The sequence below is a fragment of the Taudactylus pleione genome, unplaced genomic scaffold (assembly GCF_031769625.1).
Source record: "Taudactylus pleione unplaced genomic scaffold, aTauple2 ptg000100l, whole genome shotgun sequence".
Classification (NCBI taxonomy): Eukaryota; Metazoa; Chordata; class Amphibia; order Anura; family Myobatrachidae; genus Taudactylus; species Taudactylus pleione.
In genome coordinates, this window is record NW_028284502.1 from 6,309,644 (window position 1) to 6,324,989 (window position 15,346).

At 30.4% G+C, this 15,346-nt stretch overlaps 9 non-coding genes across 9 annotated transcripts; all 9 read left to right on the forward strand.

Moving 5' to 3' along the window:
- Positions 1-724: 724 nt before the first annotated feature.
- TRNAT-CGU (transfer RNA threonine (anticodon CGU)) lies at positions 725-798 on the forward strand. Its single transcript has one exon. It is a non-coding gene; the product is annotated as a tRNA-Thr (tRNA).
- A 1,182-nt stretch (positions 799-1,980) lies between these two features.
- Positions 1,981-2,054, forward strand: TRNAT-AGU (transfer RNA threonine (anticodon AGU)). Its single transcript has one exon. It is a non-coding gene; the product is annotated as a tRNA-Thr (tRNA).
- An 849-nt stretch (positions 2,055-2,903) lies between these two features.
- TRNAT-CGU (transfer RNA threonine (anticodon CGU)) lies at positions 2,904-2,977 on the forward strand. Its single transcript has one exon. It is a non-coding gene; the product is annotated as a tRNA-Thr (tRNA).
- Positions 2,978-5,080: 2,103 nt separating this feature from the next.
- On the forward strand, positions 5,081-5,154 carry TRNAT-CGU (transfer RNA threonine (anticodon CGU)). Its single transcript has one exon. It is a non-coding gene; the product is annotated as a tRNA-Thr (tRNA).
- A 2,111-nt stretch (positions 5,155-7,265) lies between these two features.
- TRNAT-CGU (transfer RNA threonine (anticodon CGU)) lies at positions 7,266-7,339 on the forward strand. The gene has a single exon. It is a non-coding gene; the product is annotated as a tRNA-Thr (tRNA).
- Positions 7,340-8,522: 1,183 nt separating this feature from the next.
- TRNAT-AGU (transfer RNA threonine (anticodon AGU)) lies at positions 8,523-8,596 on the forward strand. The gene has a single exon. It is a non-coding gene; the product is annotated as a tRNA-Thr (tRNA).
- Positions 8,597-9,445: 849 nt separating this feature from the next.
- TRNAT-CGU (transfer RNA threonine (anticodon CGU)) lies at positions 9,446-9,519 on the forward strand. The gene has a single exon. It is a non-coding gene; the product is annotated as a tRNA-Thr (tRNA).
- A 2,105-nt stretch (positions 9,520-11,624) lies between these two features.
- On the forward strand, positions 11,625-11,698 carry TRNAT-CGU (transfer RNA threonine (anticodon CGU)). The gene has a single exon. It is a non-coding gene; the product is annotated as a tRNA-Thr (tRNA).
- A 2,109-nt stretch (positions 11,699-13,807) lies between these two features.
- TRNAT-CGU (transfer RNA threonine (anticodon CGU)) lies at positions 13,808-13,881 on the forward strand. Its single transcript has one exon. It is a non-coding gene; the product is annotated as a tRNA-Thr (tRNA).
- Positions 13,882-15,346: the final 1,465 nt, after the last annotated feature.

A 15,346-nucleotide genomic window follows, 5' to 3' on the forward strand; every position in this document is an offset into this window, starting at 1 on the left:
CCATATCAGAAAAACACAAAATAATGCTATATTCCCATTCTTGAGTATAAGCTATTATTTTAAAAAATAAACTGATGCTAAGGTAAACATCAGAAATTTCCAGAAAATAGCATTTATTATGCTTGAGCAAGCTCCATGATTAATATCGTTTGCAGTCAAAGGAGAATCATGCAGGGATTTTTATAAAATGTCAGTTACAAGTACATTTTCTAAGATAAATAGAGAGAGAGTAATTTTTATCATAACAGCTGGGAGAACAATTGAAAATTAAACAATATTTAGTTCCATAACATCCAAAATTGTGTTAACAAAGTGTTTCCAAAACTGCTTTGCTTTTCTTGAAAAAGCTTAAAGATAAAATGCTAAAAATTGTTCTATCTTTTTAAGATACTTTTTAATTTTACTTCATGTTTTTACTATGTGAGCATCAGAAAATACTGGCACTAATTCTCATGTAGGATTCCATTAACAAGAAATCCATAATAACTGCTACAAAATAGTATACTAGTAAGTCACTTGGCAATACATTGTAAGAAATAAGGGCCTGTATTTCACAAAAGAAAGGAGAGAATAAAAACATTTTTATTTAGTCACTTATTCATTCAAAATTGCCAACCGCTTTAAACTTTGATAAAATACATGTCTCAAAAAGCATTTCAAATCTTTTTACCAAAAATTATACTTTACATATATTTTTTTTAATATTAAACAGGGGCTTCAGTATGGTGCTGTGGCTTAGTTGGTTAAAGTGCCTGTCTCGTAAACAGGAGATCCTGAGTTCAAATCTCAGCAGTACCTTTTATTTGCTTGTCATATCTTAGCATGTAGTGTATTGTTGATGCTCAAGAAATAAGATGTGATTCCTTGTGCAACTTTCACCCCAGTTCACTTGGTCAGCAATAGAGTTCATTTCTAGATGCAGTCCATATTAGAAGACAACAAAACATGTTCCTGTTTTGATATAAGCCATATAGTTGAATTAAATGTATGCTGTTAGACATGAGAGTTTTCTAGAAAAAAATTTGCATTCTGTTTAAACAACCTCCAGAATAATAATTGAGTTTAGTAAAAGGAGAAGTCCATAGGAGGTGTGAAAATATCTAAAGCAAAGTATGTTTACCAAGATAATTTGGGAAAGAGTAATTTTAGTCCTAGAGGCTAGGAGAATTATTTAAAAATGAATCAATATTTAGTTCCATAACATTTGCAAAATTCTGTTAGGAAAGTATTTCCAGAAAAAAAAGCTTCAAGTCTCTAGAACAAGCTTCAAGAAAAAAAGCTAACATTAGATCTATATTTAGAAGATAGAGATCTTCATTTGAATTACAAGTTTATTTTTTCTGTTTGTGTATCATAAAAAAGCAAACATTAAACCATTGTAGGATGCTTTTAAAGAGAATGCTATAATAACTGCTACAAAAAATTAATATTAGAGAGTGACTTTGCCAAACCATTTTAAGAAAAACAGTCCTATAATTTTTAAATGAATGTAGAGAAGAAAACATATACTGTATTTTTTTTCTTTATTTTTACCTTTTAAAGAATCGATTAAGCATCGGCCTTTTTAAGGATCTCAAAAAATGTTACCATAAAACATACATGAGATATATAATTTTTCATTATATGACACTTTGGAGCAGCTGGTGCTGTGGCTTAGCTGGTAAACACGCCTGTCTAGTATACAGGAGATCCTGCAATCGAATCTTGGCACTGACTTTTGTTTGGTTAATTTTCATCACCTTATTATGTAGTTTGTTGTTGATTCATGACAATATGAGATGTGAAAACTTTAGCAGTCTTCTTTCTGGCTTACTTGGTGGACAATGTTCTATGTTTCTAGATAAAGTCTACATCTGACAAACACAAAATAATGCAATATTTCCTTTCTTGAATATAAGCTATATTTTAGCATTAAAATGATGCTAAGGTAAACATCAGATATTTCCATAAAATAGCATGTAAAAAAGCTTCTTTCCATGTGGTGCTGTGGCTTAGTTGGTTAAAGCGCCTGTCTAGTAAACAGGAGATCCTGAGTTCAAATCTCAGCAGTGCCTTTGTTTGATTCATTTTCATCTACTAAGTGTGTAGTTTGTTGTTGATTCATTACAATATGAGACGTGACAACTGTAGTAGCTTTCACCCAGGCTTACTTGATGAACAATGTACTACATTTCTAGAAAAAGTCCATATCAGAAAAACACAAAATAATGCTATATTCCCATTCTTGAGTATAAGCTATTTTTTTTTAAATAAACTGATGCTAAGGTAAACATCAGAAATTTCCTGAAAATAGCATTTAGTATGCTTGAGCAAGCACCATGATTAATATCGTGTGCAATCAAAGGAGAATCATGCAGGGAATTTTATAAAATGTCAGTTACAAGTACATTTTCTAAGATAAATAGAAAGTAATTTTTATCATAACAGCTGGGAGAACAATTGAAAATTAAACAATATTTAGTTCCATAACATCCAAAATTGTGTTAACAAAGTGTTTCCAAAACTGCTTTGCTTTTCTTGTAAAAGCTTAAAGATAAAATGCTAAAAATTGTTCTATCTTTTTAAGATACTTTTTAATTTTACTTCATGTTTTTACTATGTGAGCATCAGAAAATACTGGCACTAATTCTCATGTAGGATTCCTTTAAAGAGAAATCCATAATAACTGCTACAAAATAGTATACTAGAAAGTCACTTGGCAATACATTGTAAGAAATAAGGGCCTGTATTTCACAAAAGAAAGGAGAGAATAAAAACATATTTATTTAGTCACTTATTCATTCAAAATTGCCAACCGTTTTAAACTTTGATAAAACTCATGTCTCAAAAAGCATTTCAAATATTTTTACCCAAAATTATACTGTACATATATTTTTTTTAATATTAAACAGGGGCTTTTATATGGTGCTGTGGCTTAGTTGGTTAAAGTGCCTGTCTCGTAAACAGGAGATCCTGAGTTCAAATCTCAGCAGTACCTTTTATTTGCTTGTCATATCTTAGCATGTAGTGTATTGTTGATGCTCAAGAAATAAGACGTGATTCCTTGAGCAACTTTCACCCCAGTTCACTTGGTCAGCAATAGAGTTCATTTCTAGATGCAGTCCATATTAGAAGACAACAAAACATGTTCCTGTTTTGATATAAGCCATATAGTTGAATTAAATGTATGCTGTTAGACATGAGAGTTTTCTAGAAAATAGTTTGCATTCTGTTTAAACAACCTCCAGAATAATAATTGAGTTTAGTAAAAGGAGAAGTCCATAGGAAGTGTGAAAATATCTAATTCAAAGTATGTTTACCAAGATAATTTGGGAAAGAGTAATTTTAGTCCTAGAGGCTAGGAGAATTATTTAAAAATGAATCAATATTTAGTTCCATAACATTTGCAAAATTCTGTTAGGAAAGTATTTCCAGAAAAAAAGGCTTCAAGTCTCTAGAACAAGCTTCAAGAAAAAAAGCTAACATTAGATCTATATTTAGAAGATAGAGATCTTCATTTGAATTACAAGTTTATTTTTTCTGTTTGTGTATCATAAAAAAGCAAACATTAACCCATTGTAGGATGCTTTTAAAGAGAATGCTATAATAACTGCTACAAAAAATTAATTTAAGAGTGACTTTGCCAAACCATTTTAAGAAAAACAGTCCTATAATTTTTAAATGAATGTAGAGAAGAAAACATATACTGTATTTTTTTTCTTTATTTTTACCTTTTAAAGAATCGATTAAGCATCGGCCTTTTTAAGGATCTCAAAAAATGTTACCATAAAACATACATGAGATATATAATTTTTCATTATATGACACTTTGGAGCAGGTGGTGCTGTGGCTTAGCTGGTTAACACGCCTGTCTAGTATACAGGAGATCCTGCAATCGAATCTTGGCAGTGACTTTTGTTTGGTTAATTTTCATCACCTTATTATGTAGTTTGTTGTTGATTCATGACAATATGAGATGTGAAAACTTTAGCAGTCTTCTTTCTGGCTTACTTGGTGGACAATGTTCTATGTTTCTAGATAAAGTCTACATCTGACAAACACAAAATAGTGCAATATTTCCTTTCTTGAATATAAGCTATATTTTAGCATTAAAATGATGCTAAGGTAAACATCAGATATTTCCATAAAATAGCATGTAAAAAAGCTTCTTTCCATGTGGTGCTGTGGCTTAGTTCGTTATAGCGCCTGTCTAGTAAACTGGAGATCCTGATTCAAATCTCAGCAGTGCCTTTGTTTGATTCATTTTCATCTACTAAGTGTGTAGTTTGTTGTTGATTCATTACAATATGAGACGTGACAACTGTAGTAGCTTTCACCCAGGCTTACTTGATGAACAATGTACTACATTTCTAGAAAAAGTCCATATCAGAAAAACACAAAATAATGCTATTTTCCCATTCTTGAGTATAAGCTATTTTTTTTTAAATAAACTGATGCTAAGGTAAACATCAGAAATTTCCTGAAAATAGCATTTATTATGCTTGAGCAAGCTCCATGATTAATATCGTGTGCAATCAAAGGAGAATCATGCAGGGAATTTTATAAAATTTCAGTTACAAGTACATTTTCTAAGATAAATAGAAAGTAATTTTTATCATAACATCTGGGAGAACAATTGAAGATTAAACAATATTTAGTTCCATAACATCCAAAATTGTGTTAACAAAGTGTTTACAAAACTGCTTTGCTTTTCTTGTAAAAGCTTAAAGATAAAATGCTAAAAATTGTTCTATCTTTTTAAGATACATTTTAATTTTACTTCATGTTTTTACTATGTGAGCATCAGAAAATACTGGCACTAATTCTCATGTAGGATTCCATTAAAAAGAAATCCATAATAACTGCTACAAAATAGTATACTAGAAAGTCACTTGGCAATACATTGTAAGAAATAAGGGCCTGTATTTCACAAAAGAAAGGAGAGAATAAAAACATATTTATTTAGTCACTTATTCATTCAAAATTACCAACCGTTTTAAACTTTGATAAAATACATGTCTCAAAAAGCATTTCAAATATTTTTACCCAAAATTATACTTTACATATATTGTTTTTCAATATTAATCATGGGCTTTTATATGGTGCTGTGGCCTAGTTGGTTAAAGTGCCTGTCTCGTAAACAGGAGATCCTGAGTTCAAATCTCAGCAGTACCTTTTATTTGCTTGTCATATCTTAGCATGTAGTGTATTGTTGATGCTCAAGAAATAAGACGTGATTCCTTGAGCAACTTTCACCCCAGTTCACTTGGTCAACAATAGAGTTCATTTCTAGATGCAGTCCATATTAGAAGACAACAAAACATGTTCCTGTTTTGATATAAGCCATATAGTTGAATTAAATGTATGCTGTTAGACATGAGAGTTTTCTAGAAAATAGTTTGCATTCTGTTTAAACAACCTCCAGAATAATAATTGAGTTTAGTAAAAGGAGAAGTCCATAGGAAGTGTGAAAATATCTAAAGCAAAGTATGTTTACCAAGATAATTTGGGAAAGAGTAATTTTAGTCCTAGAGGCTAGGAGAATTATTTAAAAATGAATCAATATTTAGTTCCATAACATTTGCAAAATTCTGTTAGGAAAGTATTTCCAGAAAAAAAAGCTTCAAGTCTCTAGAACAAGCTTCAAGAAAAAAAGCTAACATTAGATCTATATTTAGAAGATAGAGATCTTCATTTGAATTACAAGTTTATTTTTTCTGTTTGTGTATCATAAAAAAGCAAACATTAATCCATTGTAGGATGCTTTTAAAGAGAATGCTATAATAACAGCTACAAAAAATTAATATAAGAGAGTGACTTTGCCAAACCATTTTAAGAAAAACAGTCCTATAATTTTTAAATGAATGTAGAGAAGAAAACATATACTGTATTTTTTTTCTTTATTTTTACCTTTTAAAGAATCGATTAAGCATCGGCCTTTTTAAGGATCTCAAAAAATGTTACCATAAAACATACATGAGATATATAATTTTTCATTATATGACACTTTGGAGCAGGTGGTGATGTGGCTTAGCTGGTAAACACGCCTGTCTAGTATACACGAGATCCTGCAATCGAATCTTGGCAGTGACTTTTGTTTGGTTAATTTTCATCACCTTATTATGTAGTTTGTTGTTGATTCATGACAATATGAGATGTGAAAACTTTAGCAGTCTTCTTTCTGGCTTACTTGGTGGACAATGTTCTATGTTTCTAGATAAAGTCTACATCTGACAAACACAAAATAATGCAATATTTACTTTCTTGAATATAAGCTAAATTTTAGCATTAAAATGATGCTAAGGTAAGCATCAGATATTTCCATAAAATAGCATGCAAAAATGCTTCTTTCCATGTGGTGCTGTGGCTTAGTTGGTTAAAGTGCCTGTCTAGTAAACAGGAGATCCTAAATTCAAATCTCCGTAGTGCCTTTGTTTGATTCATTTTCATCTACTAAGTATGTAGTTTGTTGTTGATTTATTACAATATGAGACGTGACAACTGTAGTAGCTTTCACCCAGGCTTACTTGATGAACAATGTACTACATTTCTAGAAAAAGTCCATATCAGAAAAACACAAAATAATGCTATATTCCCATTCTTGAGTATAAGCTATTATTTTAAAAAATAAACTGATGCTAAGGTAAACATCAGAAATTTCCAGAAAATAGCATTTATTATGCTTGAGCAAGCTCCATGATTAATATCGTTTGCAGTCAAAGGAGAATCATGCAGGGAATTTTATAAAATGTCAGTTACAAGTACATTTTCTAAGATAAATAGAGAGAGAGTAATTTTTATCATAACAGCTGGGAGAACAATTGAAAATTAAACAATATTTAGTTCCATAACATCCAAAATTGTGTTAACAAAGTGTTTCCAAAACTGCTTTGCTTTTCTTGAAAAAGCTTAAAGATAAAATGCTAAAAACTGTTCTATCTTTTTAAGATACTTTTTAATTTTACTTCATGTTTTTACTATGTGAGCATCAGAAAATACTGGCACTAATTCTCATGTAGGATTCCATTAAAAAGAAATCCATAATAACTGCTACAAAATAGTATACTAGTAAGTCACTTGGCAATACATTGTAAGAAATAAGGGCCTGTATTTCACAAAAGAAAGGAGAGAATAAAAACATATTTATTTAGTCACTTATTCATTCAAAATTAACAACCGTTTAAAACTTTGATAAAATACATGTCTCAAAAAGCATTTCAAATATTTTTACCCAAAATTATACTTTACATATATTGTTTTTCAATATTATTCATGGGCTCTTATATGGTGCTGTGGCCTAGTTGGTTAAAGTGCCTGTCTCGTAAACAGGAGATCCTGAGTTCAAATCTCAGCAGTACCTTTTATTTGCTTGTCATATCTTAGCATGTAGTGTATTGTTGATGCTCAAGAAATAAGACATGTGATTCCTTGAGCAATTTCACCCCAGTTCACTTGGTCAGCAATACAGTTCATTTCTAGATGCAGTCCATATTAGAAGACAACAAAACATGTTCCTGTTTTGATATAAGCCATATAGTTGAATTAAATGTATGCTGTTAGACATGAGAGTTTTCTAGAAAATACTTTGCATTCTGTTTAAACAACCTCCAGAATAATAATTGAGTTTAGTAAAAGGAGAAGTCCATAGGAGGTGTGAAAATATCTAAAGCAAAGTATGTTTACCAAGATAATTTGGGAAAGAGTAATTTTAGTCCTAGAGGCTAGGAGAATTATTTAAAAATGAATCAATATTTAGTTCCATAACATTTGCAAAATTCTGTTAGGAAAGTATTTCCAGAAAAAAAAGCTTCAAGTCTCTAGAACAAGCTTCAAGAAAAAAAGCTAACATTAGTTCTATATTTAGAAGATAGAGATCTTCATTTGAATTACAAGTTTATTTTTTCTGTTTGTGTATCATAAAAAAGCAAACATTAAACCATTGTAGGATGCTTTTAAAGAGAATGCTATAATAACTGCTACAAAAAATTAATATAAGAGAGTGACTTTGCCAAACCATTTTAAGAAAAACAGTCCTATAATTTTTAAATGAATGTAGAGAAGAAAACATATACTGTATTTTTTTTCTTTATTTTTACCTTTTAAAGAATCGATTAAGCATCGGCCTTTTTAAGGATCTCAAAAAATGTTACCATAAAACATACATGAGATATATAATTTTTCATTATATGACACTTTGGAGCAGGTGGTGCTGTGGCTTAGCTGGTAAACACGCCTGTCTAGTATACAGGAGATCCTGCAATCGAATCTTGGCACTGACTTTTGTTTGGTTAATTTTCATCACCTTATTATGTAGTTTGTTGTTGATTCATGACAATATGAGATGTGAAAACTTTAGCAGTCTTCTTTCTGACTTACTTGGTGGACAATGTTCTATGTTTCTAGATAAAGTCTACATCTGACAAACACAAAATAGTGCAATATTTCCTTTCTTGAATATAAGCTATATTTTAGCATTAAAATGATGCTAAGGTAAACATCAGATATTTCCATAAAATAGCATGTAAAAAAGCTTCTTTCCATGTGGTGCTGTGGCTTAGTTGGTTAAAGCGCCTGTCTAGTAAACAGGAGATCCTGAGTTCAAATCTCAGCAGTGCCTTTGTTTGATTCATTTTCATCTACTAAGTGTGTAGTTTGTTGTTGATTCATTACAATATGAGACGTGACAACTGTAGTAGCTTTCACCCAGGCTTACTTGATGAACAATGTACTACATTTCTAGAAAAAGTCCATATCAGAAAAACACAAAATAATGCTATATTCCCATTCTTGAGTATAAGCTATTTTTTTTTAAATAAACTGATGCTAAGGTAAACATCAGAAATTTCCTGAAAATAGCATTTATTATGCTTGAGCAAGCACCATGATTAATATCGTGTGCAATCAAAGGAGAATCATGCAGGGAATTTTATAAAATGTCAGTTACAAGTACATTTTCTAAGATAAATAGAAAGTAATTTTTATCATAACAGCTGGGAGAACAATTGAAAATTAAACAATATTTAGTTCCATAACATCCAAAATTGTGTTAACAAAGTGTTTCCAAAACTGCTTTGCTTTTCTTGTAAAAGCTTAAAGATAAAATGCTAAAAATTGTTCTATCTTTTTAAGATACTTTTTAATTTTACTTCATGTTTTTACTATGTGAGCATCAGAAAATACTGGCACTAATTCTCATGTAGGATTCCTTTAAAGAGAAATCCATAATAACTGCTACAAAATAGTATACTAGAAAGTCACTTGGCAATACATTGTAAGAAATAAGGGCCTGTATTTCACAAAAGAAAGGAGAGAATAAAAACATATTTATTTAGTCACTTATTCATTCAAAATTGCCAACCGTTTTAAACTTTGATAAAACTCATGTCTCAAAAAGCATTTCAAATATTTTTACCCAAAATTATACTTTACATATATTTTTTTTAATATTAAACAGGGGCTTTTATATGGTGCTGTGGCTTAGTTGGTTAAAGTGCCTGTCTCGTAAACAGGAGATCCTGAGTTCAAATCTCAGCAGTACCTTTTATTTGCTTGTCATATCTTAGCATGTAGTGTATTGTTGATGCTCAAGAAATAAGACGTGATTCCTTGAGCAACTTTCACCCCAGTTCACTTGGTCAGCAATAGAGTTCATTTCTAGATGCAGTCCATATTAGAAGACAACAAAACATGTTCCTGTTTTGATATAAGCCATATAGTTGAATTAAATGTATGCTGTTAGACATGAGAGTTTTCTAGAAAATAGTTTGCATTCTGTTTAAACAACCTCCAGAATAATAATTGAGTTTAGTAAAAGGAGAAGTCCATAGGAAGTGTGAAAATATCTAATTCAAAGTATGTTTACCAAGATAATTTGGGAAAGAGTAATTTTAGTCCTAGAGGCTAGGAGAATTATTTAAAAATGAATCAATATTTAGTTCCATAACATTTGCAAAATTCTGTTAGGAAAGTATTTCCAGAAAAAAAAGCTTCAAGTCTCTAGAACAAGCTTCAAGAAAAAAAGCTAACATTAGATCTATATTTAGAAGATAGAGATCTTCATTTGAATTACAAGTTTATTTTTTCTGTTTGTGTATCATAAAAAAGCAAACATTAATCCATTGTAGGATGCTTTTAAAGAGAATGCTATAATAACTGCTACAAAAAATTAATTTAAGAGAGTGACTTTGCCAAACCATTTTAAGAAAAACAGTCCTATAATTTTTAAATGAATGTAGAGAAGAAAACATATACTGTATTTTTTTTCTTTATTTTTACCTTTTAAAGAATCGATTAAGCATCGGCCTTTTTAAGGATCTCAAAAAATGTTACCATAAAACATACATGAGATATATAATTTTTCATTATATGACACTTTGGAGCAGGTGGTGCTGTGGCTTAGCTGGTTAACACGCCTGTCTAGTATACAGGAGATCCTGCAATCGAATCTTGGCACTGACTTTTGTTTGGTTAATTTTCATCACCTTATTATGTAGTTTGTTGTTGATTCATGACAATATGAGATGTGAAAACTTTAGCAGTCTTCTTTCTGGCTTACTTGGTGGACAATGTTCTATGTTTCTAGATAAAGTCTACATCTGACAAACACAAAATAGTGCAATATTTCCTTTCTTGAATATAAGCTATATTTTAGCATTAAAATGATGCTAAGGTAAACATCAGATATTTAAATAAAATAGCATGTAAAAAAGCTTCTTTCCATGTGGTGCTGTGGCTTAGTTCGTTATAGCGCCTGTCTAGTAAACTGGAGATCCTGATTCAAATCTCAGCAGTGCCTTTGTTTGATTCATTTTCATCTACTAAGTGTGTAGTTTGTTGTTGATTCATTACAATATGAGACGTGACAACTGTAGTAGCTTTCACCCAGGCTTACTTGATGAACAATGTACTACATTTCTAGAAAAAGTCCATATCAGAAAAACACAAAATAATGCTATTTTCCCATTCTTGAGTATAAGCTATTTTTTTTTTAATAAACTGATGCTAAGGTAAACATCAGAAATTTCCTGAAAATAGCATTTATTATGCTTGAGCAAGCTCCATGATTAATATCGTGTGCAATCAAAGGAGAATCATGCAGGGAATTTTATAAAATTTCAGTTACAAGTACATTTTCTAAGATAAATAGAAAGTAATTTTTATCATAACATCTGGGAGAACAATTGAAGATTAAACAATATTTAGTTCCATAACATCCAAAATTGTGTTAACAAAGTGTTTACAAAACTGCTTTGCTTTTCTTGTAAAAGCTTAAAGATAAAATGCTAGAAATTATTCTATCTTTTTAAGATACATTTTAATTTTACTTCATGTTTTTACTATGTGAGCATCAGAAAATACTGGCACTAATTCTCATGTAGGATTCCTTTAAAGAGAAATCCATAATAACTGCTACAAAATAGTATACTAGAAAGTCACTTGGCAATACATTGTAAGAAATAAGGGCCTGTATTTCACAAAAGAAAGGAGAGAATAAAAACATATTTATTTAGTCACTTATTCATTCAAAATTACCAAACGTTTTAAACTTTGATAAAATACATGTCTCAAAAAGCATTTCAAATATTTTTACCCAAAATTATACTTTACATATATTGTTTTTCAATATTAATCATGGGCTTTTATATGGTGCTGTGGCCTAGTTGGTTAAAGTGCCTGTCTCGTAAACAGGAGATCCTGAGTTCAAATCTCAGCAGTACCTTTTATTTGCTTGTCATATCTTAGCATGTAGTGTATTGTTGATGCTCAAGAAATAAGACGTGATTCCTTGAGCAACTTTCACCCCAGTTCACTTGGTCAACAATAGAGTTCATTTCTAGATGCAGTCCATATTAGAAGACAACAAAACATGTTCCTGTTTTGATATAAGCCATATAGTTGAATTAAATGTATGCTGTTAGACATGAGAGTTTTCTAGAAAATAGTTTGCATTCTGTTTAAACAACCTCCAGAATAATAATTGAGTTTAGTAAAAGGAGAAGTCCATAGGAAGTGTGAAAATATCTAAAGCAAAGTATGTTTACCAAGATAATTTGGGAAAGAGTAATTTTAGTCCTAGAGGCTAGGAGAATTATTTAAAAATGAATCAATATTTAGTTCCATAACATTTGCAAAATTCTGTTAGGAAAGTATTTCCAGAAAAAAAAGCTTCAAGTCTCTAGAACAAGCTTCAAGAAAAAAAGCTAACATTAGATCTATATTTAGAAGATAGAGATCTTCATTTGAATTACAAGTTTATTTTTTCTGTTTGTGTATCATAAAAAAGCAAACATTAATCCATTGTAGGATGCTTTTAAAGAGAATGCTATAATAACAGCTACAAAAAAATAATATAAGAGAGTGACTTTGCCAAACCATTTTAAGAAAAACAGTCCTATAATTTTTAAATGAATGTAGAGAAGAAAACATACTGTATTTTTTTTCTTTATTTTTACCTTTTAAAGAATCGATTAAGCATCGGCCTTTTTAAGGATCTCAAAAAATGTTACCATAAAACATACATGAGATATATAATTTTTCATTATATGACACTTTGGAGCAGGTGGTGATGTGGCTTAGCTGGTAAACACGCCTGTCTAGTATACACGAGATCCTGCAATCGAATCTTGGCAGTGACTTTTGTTTGGTTAATTTTCATCACCTTATTATGTAGTTTGTTGTTGATTCATGACAATATGAGATGTGAAAACTTTAGCAGTCTTCTTTCTGGCTTACTTGGTGGACAATGTTCTATGTTTCTAGATAAAGTCTACATCTGACAAACACAAAGTAATGCAATATTTACTTTCTTGAATATAAGCTATATTTTAGCATTAAAATGATGCTAAGGTAAGCATCAGATATTTCCATAAAATAGCATGCAAAAATGCTTCTTTCCATGTGGTGCTGTGGCTTAGTTGGTTAAAGTGCCTGTCTAGTAAACAGGAGATCCTAAATTCAAATCTCCGTAGTGCCTTTGTTTGATTCATTTTCATCTACTAAGTATGTAGTTTGTTGTTGATTTATTACAATATGAGACGTGACAACTGTAGTAGCTTTCACCCAGGCTTACTTGATGAACAATGTACTACATTTCTAGAAAAAGTCCATATCAGAAAAACACAAAATAATGCTATATTCCCATTCTTGAGTATAAGCTATTATTTTAAAAAATAAACTGATGCTAAGGTAAACATCAGAAATTTCCAGAAAATAGCATTTATTATGCTTGAGCAAGCTCCATGATTAATATCGTTTGCAGTCAAAGGAGAATCATGCAGGGAATTTTATAAAATGTCAGTTACAAGTACATTTTCTAAGATAAATAGAGAGAGAGTAATTTTTATCATAACAGCTGGGAGAACAATTGAAAATTAAACAATATTTAGTTCCATAACATCCAAAATTGTGTTAACAAAGTGTTTCCAAAACTGCTTTGCTTTTCTTGAAAAAGCTTAAAGATAAAATGCTAAAAACTGTTGTATCTTTTTAAGATACTTTTTAATTTTACTTCATGTTTTTACTATGTGAGCATCAGAAAATACTGGCACTAATTCTCATGTAGGATTCCATTAAAAAGAAATCCATAATAACTGCTACAAAATAGTATACTAGTAAGTCACTTGGCAATACATTGTAAGAAATAAGGGCCTGTATTTCACAAAAGAAAGGAGAGAATAAAAACATATTTATTTAGTCACTTATTCATTCAAAATTAACAACCGTTTAAAACTTTGATAAAATACATGTCTCAAAAAGCATTTCAAATATTTTTACCCAAAATTATACTTTACATATATTGTTTTTCAATATTATTCATGGGCTTTTATATGGTGCTGTGGCCTAGTTGGTTAAAGTGCCTGTCTCGTAAACAGGAGATCCTGAGTTCAAATCTCAGCAGTACCTTTTATTTGCTTGTCATATCTTAGCATGTAGTGTATTGTTGATGCTCAAGAAATAAGACATGTGATTCCTTGAGCAATTTCACCCCAGTTCACTTGGTCAGCAATACAGTTCATTTCTAGATGCAGTCCATATTAGAAGACAACAAAACATGTTCCTGTTTTGATATAAGCCATATAGTTGAATTAAATGTATGCTGTTAGACATGAGAGTTTTCTAGAAAATACCTTGCATTTTTTTTAAATAACCTCCAGAATAATAATGGAGTTTAGTAAAAGGAGAAGTCCATAGGAAGTGTGAAAATATCTAAAGCAAAGTATGTTTACCAAGATAATTTGGGAAAGAGTAATTTTAGTCCTAGAGGCTAGGAGAATTATTTAAAAATTATTCAATATTTAGTTCCATAACATTTGCAAACTTCTTTTAGGAAAGTATTTCCAGAAAAAAAAGCTTCAAGTCTCTTGAACAAGCTTCAAGAAAAAAAGCTAACATTAGATCTATATTTAGAAGATAGAGATCTTCATTTGAATTACAATTTTATTTTTTCTGTTTGTGTATCATAAAAAAGCAAATATTAATCCATTGTAGGATGCTTTTAAAGAGAATGCTATAATAACTGCTACAAAAACTTAATATAAGAGAGTGACTTTGCCAAACCATTTTAAGAAAAACAGTCCTATAATTTTTAAATGAATGTAGAGAAGAAAACATATACTGTATTTTTTTCCTTTATTTTTACCTTTTAAAGAATCGATTAAGCATCGGCCTTTTTAAGGATCTCAAAAAATGTTACCATAAAACATACATGAGATATATAATTTTTCATTATATGACACTTTGGAGCAGGTGGTGCTGTGGCATAGCTGGTTAACACGCCTGTCTAGTAAACAGGAGATCCTGCAATCGAATCTTGGCACTGACTTTTGTTTGGTTAATTTTCATCACCTTATTATGTAGTTTGTTGTTGATTCATGACAATATGAGATGTGAAAACTTTAGCAGTCTTCTTTCTGGCTTACTTGGTGGACAATGTTCTATGTTTCTAGATAAAGTCTACATCTGACAAACACAAAATAATGCAATATTTCCTTTCTTGAATATAAGCTATATTTTAGCATTAAAATGATGCTAAGGTAAACATCAGATATTTCCATAAAATAGCATGTAAAAATGCTTCTTTCCATGTGGTGCTGTGGCTTAGTTGGTTAAAGTGCCTGTCTAGTAAACAGGAGATCCTAAATTCAAATCTCAGTAGTGCCTTTGTTTGATTCATTTTCATCTACTAAGTATGTAGTTTGTTGTTGATTTATTACAATATGAGACGTGACAACTGTAGTAGCTTTCACCCAGGCTTACTTGATGAACAATGTACTACATTTCTAGAAAAAGTCCATATCAGAAAAACACAAAATAATGCTATATTCCCATTCTTGAGTATAAGCTATTATTTTAAAAAATAAACTGATGC